Raw genomic sequence first — 12,921 nt, 5'->3', positions numbered from 1 at the left:
GTAAAAATAAACATGCGAGTGTCGTTGAATTGTAATTCCAAGGTAATAACTTAGAGGGCCTAAATATGTCATGGAAAACTCACTTGCAAGAAGAGCCATGAATGATGTACATAACTACTAAGTGGAAGTTGTAAGTATAATGTCATCCACGTAAAGTAATAAATGAGTGATATATGCCCATTGTGATAAACAAAAAAATGAGTGGTCACATTAACTATTAATAAAATCGATTTTGGTGACATAATCTGCAAATCGTTTGTACCATGCGCAAGGAGCTTGCTTGAGTCCATAAAATGGATTTTTGGAGTAGACAAACATGGTTTGGTTGGGAAAGATCCTAAAACCCTATAGGTTGGTGCATATAAAGGACCTCGTTAACATTGCCACGTAAAAAAGCATTTTTTACATATAATTGGTGAACTGGCCATGATTTGGAGATGGCAAGTGTCAAGACCGTAATGATGGTAGTTGGTTTAACAAACATGCTAAACATCTCCAAAAAATGACTCCCATTTGTTGAGATCGGCCATTACCAACAAGTCATGTTTTTATAACGGGAAAATGAGCTATCTGAATTCATTTTATGTCTAAAAATCGACATTGAACGAATAAAATGCATACCCGATTTCTTCGGGACAAGGGTCCAAGTCTTATTATCAATAAGAGATTTGTATTCATCGGGCATGGGCATTTTTCCAATTTGTATTAGAGAGGGGCTATTTTGGATCTTATGGGAAAGGAGATAAAGAAGAAGAGGTGCTACAATTGAATGGAAGCTTCAGTTTTGAAATACCTGACATGCTATGAGTGTGGATAGTTCAAGTGAATGAGGGTACGGTTGTAGAAGTGGGTTGGTATATAGGAATGGTAGAAAAGGAAGGGTTGGGTAAAGAGTGATATATGGTAGTGTCACAACTGGGAACAACATGGTCTAAACCCTAACCAAGTGCAAGTGAATGCACATTAGAATCCTTGTTGCTTGTAAACTATATTGCATATAGTGCATGTTTATAAGCTAATAACTAATTATAGTTTGAAACCTAAGTTGATTTATGTTAGTATAGACTATAGAAGCCCCACATTGCAGGGTTAGAAACGGTAAAGGAAACAACATAAAATCTGTAAAATACAAATTGATCAAAATTGAAAGCACAACCTTTTCACTTGCAATTTATCCTAATCAAAAATACATAAGAAAAACATTGTCACGGTTCCAAAATTCAATGACTACTATTCTTAGTAAAAGCATATAGAATAACAGATTATAGTATCAATTAATATATTCCATTGAAAACAGGATTTGTTCTGCATATGCTTTCCCCATGTTCTTCATATTCTGCTTTTGTATGTACATAAATCAGAATCCAACGTTATACATTTAAGTAATAAACTAACATCAACATACATATAGATACGAACATAAATTATTGTTTGAATTGCTAATTAAAATAATGAATTAAAAAATACCATGGAAAATTCCTGTGTTGATGCATGTACAGAGCCTCCAAACCATACCACATGTTTTTGAATAGGATGGCTCACTACATTAACTTCAACCGGTTGTGCGAGGAACCAAAATTAATAGCAATTTTTTTAATCACTAAAAATGAAATAACAAAAAAATATTGAATACGATTTTGCCCTTTTAAAGTTATAAAATGATAAGCTGTACCTTATAGAGGGTGCGTCTTGTGTCAATTGGTGCAGATTGAATACACTTGTCTATTACAACAGGTAAAAGGGGTTGTAAAGCCTCTGTTGTATATCTCTGGAATGAAGAAGACCTACAAGGATTATTTTATAAATTATAATACATACATCTTGACAGATTACTTTTCTACCCCTTCAAAAGAGAGCTAAATCAGACCTCAGGACCAAGGAATCGTTTATAGCCAACATCACATGAGTATGGTGCCCCCGTCTTTGGTTTAATGCCTTTCCATTGTTTAATGTATTTAGCACACACATACATACAGAGTTTCATGTCACACCTTATACCTGAGCCATCGCTGCAGCTACAAAATCATTTACCTGCTCTTGAACATTGTAGTCAAATAGGAGAACATCATCCTATATAACAGAATTAGTATTACTATTTAGTAATAAAAACAAAATAAGCCTATAATACATACAAATCAAATATCACACAACACAGTGATAGAGTTTTATGTTTTTACATAGACTTGAATCTTCCTACATTTTCTATATTTAAACAACAAACATCAAAAAAATTAAGACTTGAATCTTGAAAGTTGTAAAGAAAATGAATTCAAGTATTCACATGAAAAAACACACCCTTTATGGATTTATGGATCATTACCAGTAACATTAACATACACATCAAGTTTCATTTTATAAACTCCAAGATCACTTGAGCCAATTATATGAATGGCATCTGTCAAAAAACATCTACAGTTTGTTCAAAACTCAATTAGCTGATTAAAATAACATAGCATGAAAAAAAATAACTTATTTGACAATTATGCCTAAAGTATATCATGGAATACATAACTGAAATCATCATAGTACTTCGCAAAAGGACCTAAAATGCAATTGGATTTGGATTCCCAGTAAAACAAATGATCAAACACTTGGTGGGCAATTCATGATTCAATGAATTTTCAACTTGATGTTCATAGAGAACTCCTCCTATAATCCATAACGAAATTTGGAGGGTATAGCTGGGTGGAAGCAAACAACCCTTTTATTGTTTTCCCAATGACCAACAAAAATTTAAAGACTTTAAATTACCTCACATGCAAAACCATGGCCGATATGAATGAAAAACGAATTCCCAAACATCAAAGTATCAAAAGCGAGCCGATAAAACATAGTTGCAAAAATCATCTTGTAATTGTCGTTGATGGTCCCCACCATCGTCATCGAGGACTACCCTCTTCCTAAAGCACTAAATCGAAAAGAAGAGGCCTAGTCGAAATTAGGATAAGACGACGACCTCCAATCCAAGATGGAAGCTTCGTCGGTTTACAAACAGAGAAGGTTGAAGACTGTGCAAAATCAGCGAAGTGAATCAGTGGAGACGATCGACTGCATTCATGTTTTTATACGCCTATACGGTGGTGGAGCAACGGCTTAGAGGGCGGTGGTGGTGGAAGTGTTTTAGGTCTCAACTGTGAAGAACAAAAACGATGATGTTAGTCTACTAATCTCGGAGAGAGATGGTAATGGACTACACGTGGATGGGGTGGAGAATCATCTGAATCGATTGAAATGGAGCTGTCGATCAATCTCCCAATTAATGCATCTGAATCGATTGTAATGGAATGGTGATATGTCTGGAAATTGAGGCGGTGGTAGGTGATGATGCATATGAGAGAAAATGAAGAATGAAGGTGAAACATCGAAAGGTGAAAGGTGAGACATTTGAGGCGGTGGATGGTTTCATGTAGAGAGTAAACTGATCAAAATGGCGGTGGTAAAGAAGAAGAGGACTTGTGTACAATTTGAACAGTAACATTGACTGCCAAAAGAATAAGAAAAAAACAAAAAAGAAAATTTAGAAGTGGTCCAATAGGAAGCCAGTCCTGTTCACAAGGAGTTTAGAATTTGTATATTATATAATTAACATAATTTAAAAGACTAAGGTTTAAACTATAAAATAAACCACCATTTATGAGATTTCAGTCCAAAGAATCTAATCAAAAGTAGATTTTGGTCCAAGAATTCATGAAATATAGGGTTTGCGATCCGAGAATCAAGAACAATTAGGGTTTTTGGCCATAAGAATCCAACCAAGGGGGGTTTTGGTCTTGGTATGACCGAAAACACAAAGCCATGGCCCAATAGGACCGAAAACACAATCAAAAGTCCATTAAGGGACTGAAAACCCAAAGTCATGGCCCATTATGAACCGTAAACACTTTCTTATATATATATATATATATATATATATATATATATATATATATATATATATATACTTATTTAAATAAAGCTTTAAACCTTTTCTAACATGTCGAGCAAATGGGTATCGTTCTCAAATATTTGATTGTTGTCAAACAAACTATTAAATTACTAAGATTTTCACTTCATTCATAACATGCATATAAACTATAATAGGTATAGTTTAGGGAATATATATATATATATATATATATATATATATATATATATATATATATACACACACACACACACACACACACAAAGGTTTTAACTATGAAAAGGATAATACAAACCGTTTATCATTATAATTTTTTTGTTCTACACGTAACCCTCGATGTAGCTTTGTGAGACACGTCTTCAAGTACTTATCTAAGTGCCAATGAAAGTTCTGACCTTAATAACAAGAGTCTCCTGGAGGGAGAGCGTGAGTTTGTGTATAGATCTATACGGGACTGACAATCACGCAGCTTGATTATTAGTTACAGTTGGAACGGAAGTTCTAGGGTGAAAAATGTCATAAATGATTCTGACACTTGAAGAACGTCGTATCAGGCCATCTGTTATATTAGCATGGTTACAAGAACTCATAACTTGGTATCAGCAGTACGATTAGTGTATGAATGCATAAACAAACTTCACATAGTTTTTATTTAATTATAAAACTACAATACATGACTTTACAAACAAGTAGGATCTAAAGGACCCTTATTGCTAATTCTAGGATTCATTGGTTTATACATCAGGGTTATATATAAATATTATACGATTGGTAGTGGGATGGGTGCTTTCCGCTTTACTTCATGTTCCTTGTTTGGTTGTGGGCTTAGGGCAGAATCACTCAATCAACTGTCCATCCAATCTTGATTATATATAACTCATAAGCACTAAGTAATCATAGGAGGAACAAATATGGGTCATACTGATACGTACCAATATAGCACACCATTTTCTAGTACAAAACTTATAGTTATGGGGAAAAATATATATTAATATAGTTTTATTAAATAATAAAACTACCAAACAATACTTTACAGTAGAGCGGGTGGAACTAGGAACATATTTACAAAAGGTTCAACACTTACTTTCAAACTAGTATAACATAAAGGACTCTTAATGGTTAATTCTATGGTTCCTTAGCTTATACAATAGGGTTATATATATAAAGAGTATCTGATAGGCAGTGGAATACGTGATTTCCGCCTTACTTCCTGTTCCTTGTTTGGTTGTGGGCATAGGGCATATCCACACATTCAACTGTCCATTTTATATTAGTTTATATATAGCTAGTATAAACTAAGTGATCATAGAAGGAACTGGTATGGTCACATTTCTTACTAAGAAAATATAGAATTTTCTAAAGGAACACACTCATCACATCTAAAAGGATCATTATTGTTAACTCTGTGATAACCTAATGAATGCGTTAGGGTTATATATAATGAAGATCTGATAGGCAGTGGAATGTGTGATTTCCGCCTTACTTCCTGTTCCTTGTTTGGTTGTGGGCTTAGGGTAGATCCACACATTCAACTGTCCATTCGATCTGGATTATATATAACTTGTATTCACTAAGGCCCTGTTTGTTAAAACCTTAAAATATTTTGAATCATTGTGCTCTTGTTCAGCCCTTCTCTTGAATCATAATCAATAATCATCCCTAAAATCTATGTTTGTTCCTCCTAAGTTTAATGTCATATATGAAAATAAGCTTTATAATTTTTATGTTCAAATCAACATGTAACATACTTTAAGTTATAACACTAAATTCCTTTAGAAGCTTGGAAATATTCTCACGTGAAAGGAAATAAAGCTTCAAAAATGTATATTCAAGGTTCACTTAATACCGTATATCCATGAAATGCAACCTTGAAATGGTTTTTGTGCAATAATCAAATATGAATACATGCTAATACGTTTTTTCCACTAAGATTCATCCAACACATTAATGTTACCAACTTTCACATTAGTCATACTTCATAGCCATTCCCTTGGCTATTACTAACTATGGAGCCTAAAAAGCAATTCTTATCCATTTCAAGGATTAAGCATGAAAATATGGAATACATTGATGTTTAATGAAAACAATGCACCATGTACATTAAACCATCATTATGAAGGATTAAACATGCAAACATGATATAGAATACATTGATGTTTAATGTAAACAATGTACCATTTACATTAAACCATCATTATGAGAATTAATGCTTATGCTCCAATACCTAGATACTAAATTGTTAACATGATTATTTAACTATTTCAACACAATAACATCAACATATTCAGTAACCCCAGACCTAAAAGAAATCTCCTAGAGATAGTAATAAAGGATATCGGTCGAGTTGACGTTGTATGAACCATTACATTTATTTGTTTCCATTTAACATGAATTTCAAAAATAGAAGATAGTTATTGGATTCCCATACATACATATCATATCTTCCTCCAATAAGCACCCGATAGAGATGTTAGAAACATTACAAGGTCTCGTAGCTTCACCAACTTAATCAACGATAGTAATGGGAATAACCTTTACTAAAACTTTACTAAGGTCAATCAACGACAAAATAATCCTCAAACTATATACCATGTTATAAAGTTTTTAATAATCACCCTTGATTTGGTGAGTTATGCATTAATCAATATATAGCAAAAATACAACCGACTTCCTAATTTACAAGGATTACAATATATACATTTAAATTAAGTCTACTACCCCCCCCCCCCACAAGCGAAGGAGGGGGTAGTCCAACCCGCAGATTGGTTCGAAAATCTTCAAACAATGGTCTTGGAAGACTCTTCGTAAAGATGTCAGCAACTTGCAGATGGGTAGAAACATAGCGAGTGTTCAGTTTTCCTGATAAAACTAGTTCACGAACAAAGTGATAATCGATATCGATATGTTTTGCACGCTTATGAGAGATAGGATTTTGACTCAGAAAAAGTGCACTACGATTGTCACATAAAAGTGACGGGCTGCCAGAAGGAAGCACATTTAGCTCACGAAGTAAGTGAGTGATCCAAATAATTTCATAAGCAACATTAGCCAAAGCCCGATACTCAGATTCACAAGTAGAGCGAGACACGGTAGGTTGTTTCTTAGCACTCCATGAAACTAGATTACCACCAAGAAAAATAGAATAACCATATGTTGAACGACGTATCTCAATGCAACGAGCCCAATCAGCATCAAAGTAGCCCACAATCATAGGAGTAGTAGCATGAGAGAAAGTAAGGCCATAGGAAATAGTTCCTTTAACATATAGGAAATAGTTACTTTAACATAACGAAGAATCGTCTTAACGGCTTGAAAATGATCCTCCATAGGTGCATGCAAAAATTGACTGACCTGATTAACAGCATAGGAGAGATCAGGACGAGTGATGGTGAGATATTGGAGAGCACCAACAAGAGAGTGATACAAAGTAGGGTCTGAAAAAGGAATGCCTTGACTAGTAAAGTAGGCTGAGGTAGACAGAGGAGTGGAAACTAGTTTAGCATCTAGTAAATGAGCACGTGCAAGAATATCATGTGCATACTTGGATTGACTAAGAAATAACCCATTTGAGTGATAAGAGACCTCAAGACCAAGAAAATAATTTAATTTCCCAAGATCAGTGATAGAGAATTCCTTGTTTAAACGAGCAATGAAGTTGCGAATAAGAGAAGCATCATTGCCAGTGAGAATAATGTCATCGACATACACCAATAAATAAAGAAGGATATTATCCTTTTTGAAGACAAATAAGGATGGATCAACTCTACTGCAAGTAAACCCAATGCTAATTAGAAAAGAGCTGAGTCTTTGAAACCAAGCTCTAGGAGCTTGTTTAAGGCCATAAAGAGCCTTCTTTAAGCACCACACATGGTTAGGAAAGCGTGAGTCAAGAAAACCAGGTGGTTGTTCCATGTAAACAGTATCAGAAAGTTCTCCATTGAGAAAGGCATTTTTAACATCTAGTTGATGTAATGACCATTTATGAAGAACAAAAGAAGAAAGAATAATTCGCACAGTAGATGCTTTCACAACTGGACTGAAGGTAGAAGAGTAATCCAAACCAGGGATTTGAGTAAAACCTTGAGCTACAAGACGCGCTTTGTATTTATCAATGGAACCATTAGCATGAAATTTTGTACGAAACACCCATTTAGACCCGACAATATTGGCATGAGAAGGCCGTGGAATGAGCTCCCAAGTAGAATTTAGATGAAGAGCTTTCATTTCATCACACATAGCAACATACCATTTTGGATCTTTAGATGCTGATTTAAAACCCTTGGGTTCTTTGGAAGCAAATAAGGCTTGATGCAAAGCGGAAGTGCCAACGTAGGATAAATCAACAATGTGTCTTGGTTTAAAAATGCCAGCCTTGGCACGTGTTAACATTGGATGACCAGCAGGAGGAGATGGCGAAGATGGAGGTGTTTCTGGTGGTGTTGCTGGAGGTGTTGCTGGTGGTGTTGGCATAGGAGAACCAGCAGGTATGGCAACCGGAGTGATAGTGAGGGAGGAGCTGTCGGCGGATCAGGAGAAGGACAGAGATCACATGGAGAGGAAGTAGGCAATATAGGATCGACAGTGGATGTAGGTGGAAGCGAAGGCATGGTATAATCATCACAATATGTAGAAAGCAGAAGAGCTTTTGATGAATCACGAGACTGAGTATCCGAAAAAGGAAAAGAAGTCTCATCAAATTGTGCATGCCTAGTGATATAAATTCTCCATGTGGATAGATCAAGACATTGATAACCCTTATATTGTGTGTTGTAGCCGATAAATGCACAACGAGTGCTTCGTGGAGACAATTTGTGAGAAGAATAATCCCTGAGATATGTATACACACAACAATAAAAGATGCGGAAATTTCCATAAGATGGTTGAGTATGAAAGAGAAGCTCATAGGGAGACTTGTTATCAAGAATCTTGGCGGGAAGCCGATTGATAATATAGGAAGCAGAAGTGAAAGCATGTGTCCATAATGTAGTGGGAATATGAGAATTAAACATCATTGCTAACCCATTTTCAGTAATGTGTCGATGCTTGCGTTCAGCTCTGCCATTCTGTTGAGGTGTGTATGGACATGACATACGATGATGAGTGCCATTTGAGTTGAAAAATGATTTAACACGGCCATTAGTAAATTATGTTCCTCCGTCTGATTAAAAAACCTTTAACTTGCATGTAAATTGTGTTTGAACCAAGGCAACAAAACTTACAAGCACATTATAAAAATCAGATTTCTTCTTCAATGGATAAAACCATGTAAACCTGGAGTAATCGTCAACAAAAATAACATAGTAACAAAAACCATCGAAGGAAGTAATAGGTGAAGGTCCCCACAAATCATAGTGTACTATATCCAAAACATGTAGAGATCGTTGCAAATTAAGATCAAATGATAATCGTTTACTCTTGGATAAATGACAAGAAGCACATGTGTTTGGTTTAGGTAAAATAGAAGTAGTGACTAAACAACCAGTCTTATTCAAAACAGAAATAATATCATATGCCACATGACCTAAACGACTGTGCCAGGTTTCAAAAGAAGCTTGTAAACGCCTAGATGAGAGTGCTGCCAAAAAAGCTTGTTGACCATGCTCTAAAATATAAAGTCCATGTTTACGCCTGCCTTGAGCTAGTGTCACCTTTGAGTGACGATTCTGAATAGTAAATAGAGGATTAGAAAATACAACATCAACTTCATTATCCTCAGTGAGTTTCCCAACAGATAACAAACTCTTTTTGAGATTAGGAACCACAAGAACATCACATAATGAAATATTAGGAGATATATGTGAGGTGCCAATATGAGAAATTTTGGCATCAGTACCATTACCAAAAAGACAGAGGCATTACCATTATAAGGAACAGTCGTGTTGAGGTGGGAGGCAGTAGGAGTCATGTGCGAAGAAGCTCCAGTGTCAACAAACCAATCAGGTGAAGAAAGGTTGCATTGAGAATTAAAAGCCTTAGCAAGGTTTGCATCAATAGGTCGGCTAGCAAAGGTGTGCAAATCAGGACAACGGTTGGCATAATGACCATCTTTCCGGTATAGTTGGCAATGAGGAGGCCTTCGAGAACCATTACCACGGCTATGACCTCTCTGAAAATTACCACCACGGTTTGAGGAACGGCTACCGCCACCGCGACCTCGGTTAGAAGACTGGTTATAATTGGCAATAGTGTTAAAAGCAACAGGAGCAACCGTGGAATCATTGATAGATGTTAAAAACATCTCGTGACTTTCAGCTTGGGAAACAAGATCACGGAAGGATGGTCGTGGAGAGATGAGGCGTTGGGTTGTGGAAAAAGTCTCAAACAAAGAACCGAGACCACAAAGAAACCAATGAGACTTGTCATTATTATTAAGAGGATGGCTAATAGCTGCAAGTTGATCACAAATAGCCTTGAACTTGCGAGAATAATCCAACACAGGAGAATTACCTTTTTTGAGATGACGTAATGAATCTCGAAGAGTGTGAGTACGTTCGAGGGAGTCATGTCGATATGTAGCTTCAAGGGCTTTCCAAGCGGCATGAGATGTGTCATGGCCAAGAGTTTCAGCCATAGCTTCTTCGGACAACGAAGATTGAAGGAGAATGAGATCCCTTTGATCTGCAGCGCTCCATGATGCATAAGTTGGGTTTGCGATTTTTTGATCATCAGTACCAGTGGTGGCAGAAGGCTTGGGAATCGACCCATCGACATAGCCGGTGAGTTTTTGATAAGCTAAGAGAGGAAGCATTTGCTTGGTCCATAGAAGGTAATTTGTAGATGACAGTTTGATGGTGAGCATGTGAAGCACAGTGGACATGGGAAGAGGAGAATCTTCTTTATCAGACATGGTGATCGACAAAGAGCAGGAAGAAGAGGAGATGTTGCGGGTAGGGTTTAGATGGCTGATACCATATAAAGTTTTTAATAACCACCCTTGATTTGGTGAGTTATGCATTAATCAATATATAGGAAAAATACAATCGACTTCCTAATTTACAAGGATTACAATATATACATTTAAATTAAGTCTATTACATGTGATCAACACAAAACTCTATCTACTTGAAATATAGCTCATAGTCACCAGTATGAAAATGTATACCTTTGGTATTAGATTATGAATTCGTACAAAATTCCTTATACATGACTATGTGTATAACTAGCGGGACCCCGATCATGACTTGTATATCAAGCCATGGACCAAAGCAAGCATGCTTTTTTTTTTCATATGTCCGGAAAAATTATAACCTAAACATGTAGTGTTACCCACTTCCATATTACATTTTATTGTCAATGACTCATCATATTGTCACATCCTTAATTTTCAAAACTGAATTTTTTTTACACTTTTGGAATTCATAACATCTTTGTTTTGCGGAAACTCCCAGTATATTACAATTACTTTAGGTACAAATGTTTTTCTCAAATTTATAAAAACTCTAAGGATGTCATAATCGACATACAACATATGTTACAGCATAAAGACCTAACAGTCGTGAACACTATTACATGTCTTATCTTCAATCACTCAACATTCTATTCAAGTCTTCAACATTCTAAAAACCTCCACCTGTGACGCATATAAAATGAGTGGGTCAGATTGGAAAACCTGGTAGGATATATGGGGTTTTCAATCCCACGATAACTTAATAATAAATCAGATATCTCAAACCTACAAAACCAACTGTTATCATCAACACAGATATATCATATCTATAAGACAATCTACCCCATCTTATCGATCCTCAAATACTGATCCTGTCGTATACAACGACCTTGCGAGATTTATATAGAAGGATCATTGTGAACAACAAGTTGATTATGTTGTTTTAAGGATTCCTTGAAGCTGACGATGATCATTAAAGACAACAAATAAGAAGAACGAAGTACTCGTATGTACATATGATCCAGTCTCATCAGATCGATATAATTCATTAACACCAAAAGACAATTAAGTCAAGGGAGCCATCAATACACCGTCAGATGGATTAGACATGCCTAGCAGTGGTCGTCTAATGCACCCTATCCAACAGTCAAAAAGATGATCCATACATATGTAGTAGTGGTATGAGTCACGAAGCTCATTTGATCATCACGAAAATGGAAACGCTGACACACGAAGCTCATCAAAAGAAAAAAAAGGAGGGGATATACTAGTGTAGTACCCCGGTATGCTCCCGTACCATGACACATGATAGTTTTCGAAAAGGTCTTCGTACATAATAGTACTTTTGTCACATAATAGTTCCTTGATACAAGTAGCACTTGAGAAACAGAGCTCTACATTCTGTTTCAATCTCACGCACATCCAAACATAAAACTACCCAATGTCTAAACTTAATTGAACTAAGCATCTCTTTTTGGGTCTTAGCATATAACTAAACAAGGTTGTAATACCCAAAAATCATACCAAAGTTCATGTCTACATCATTATAATATCTTGATATTGAGGTATTTTTCATTTTAAACCCTAAGTTTGAGAAGTAATTTCATTTTAGATCTTGGATGAGAATTAATTGCAAAATTGGACCAAATGGCATTCTCGTAAATATTGGGGCCAACTTGAGTACATTGGGAGTTCGCGCAGGTACGTTGGGTGTATGTGTCACGACCCCAAACCCTAACATTTAGTGTTTTTACCCTATTTAAGCATCCTTAAGTCCCAAACCTACCTTCTTTCATCAGCCTCCAACCCACCTTCGTCCCCAAGCAAACCATAATCCATTTTAGAGCATTCTTGATCATTTTGTGTGTGTTTCGGTAACCTTGAAGAAAGGAGGAAGAAAATAAGATCATCTTAGAGGAGTGGAACACTTTGGATCAAGAATCACATCATCTTTTGACATCATTTAGAGGTAAAATTCTTTGAACTTGATCAAGTGTTGATTAGATCTTGTTTAGTTATGAAATGGTGTTCTTTTGGACCCATAAGCTTGGTATTATGAATATGGGTTACTCTAATCCATATAAGCCGTCCTTTCAGACATTTTGAAGCATCTAGAAGAATAAAAATGTAA

At 35.8% G+C, this 12,921-nt stretch overlaps 1 long non-coding RNA gene across 2 annotated transcripts; it reads right to left on the bottom strand.

Moving 5' to 3' along the window:
• Positions 1-1,169: 1,169 nt before the first annotated feature.
• On the bottom strand, positions 1,170-3,381 carry LOC145033665 (uncharacterized). Of its 2 annotated transcripts, none has more exons than XR_013677640.1 (4): positions 1,868-3,381; positions 1,673-1,784; positions 1,468-1,550; positions 1,170-1,339 (listed from the first exon to the last, which is right to left on the bottom strand). It is a non-coding gene; the product is annotated as an uncharacterized LOC145033665 (long non-coding RNA). The 2 variants fall into 2 exon arrangements; XR_013677639.1 differs by having other exon boundaries at positions 1,170-1,336.
• Between the last annotated feature and the right edge of the window lie 9,540 nt (positions 3,382-12,921).

Source organism: Lactuca saligna, chromosome 3 (genome assembly GCF_052625555.1).
Source record: "Lactuca saligna cultivar CGN05327 chromosome 3, ASM5262555v1, whole genome shotgun sequence".
In the NCBI taxonomy this organism is placed as follows: Eukaryota; Viridiplantae; Streptophyta; class Magnoliopsida; order Asterales; family Asteraceae; genus Lactuca; species Lactuca saligna.
The sequence above is the reverse complement of the archived record's forward strand: the minus strand, read 5'-3'. Positions and strand labels throughout refer to the sequence as shown.